The sequence below is a fragment of the Wasmannia auropunctata genome, unplaced genomic scaffold (assembly GCF_000956235.1).
Source record: "Wasmannia auropunctata unplaced genomic scaffold, wasmannia.A_1.0 LD336083.1, whole genome shotgun sequence".
NCBI lineage: Eukaryota > Metazoa > Arthropoda > Insecta > Hymenoptera > Formicidae > Wasmannia > Wasmannia auropunctata.
The window spans coordinates 2028783-2029430 of NW_012026807.1; the positions used below are offsets into that span (position 1 = coordinate 2028783).

General features: G+C 22.5%; 1 protein-coding gene across 1 annotated transcript in view; it reads right to left on the reverse strand.

Annotated features, from left to right (window-relative positions):
* Window positions 1-648, reverse strand: part of LOC105448707 (sodium channel protein Nach) — a 6376-nt gene that overhangs the window by 3300 nt on the left and 2428 nt on the right. The window lies entirely within an intron of this gene.

Here is a 648-nt window from a genome sequence, read left to right on the forward strand (position 1 = left end):
TTAACGTATATAATTTTTATTTTTGTTAGTTGGTTGATGTAAGAACTGCAAATACTGAGCTTCGTAATACAAGCAACATTTTTTGTGCTTTGCTTAGTCGAGATTAACAATTTTGGGATTTTTCGTATAAAGGTTATTTCCAATTTGATGACAGAACATATAAATATGAGACAATCTTTAGTCAAGATAACGTAGTAGGAATATATCTCGATACATGGATGCATACTGGTACATTACAATTTTTTATAAATCATTGGATAAGTAATCAAATATCTTAACAAATATTTCTTTGTAGAAACAGAATTTTGATCTTTTTATAGGTATGATTTTTACAAAATTGAACAATATTATGTTTTATTCATTAATAAGTTCTACAATGATTCACTGCGTAATGATATTAATTTATAGTCGTTCATTCTATTTTTTATTTTTATAAATATGTTTATAAATAATTATAATTGTCATGATTTAATAGATTGCTATAACGAAAGACATTAAATTTTCTGCAAAATAGATTATTTTGGATAATTTTTACTATGCCCTGGTAAGACTAAGAATAAAAATAAAATAATATAATATCTAATTGATATTCGTTATTGTATTTATTTATTTTCAATTATTAATAGTTTTTATGACAAGATTCTATAA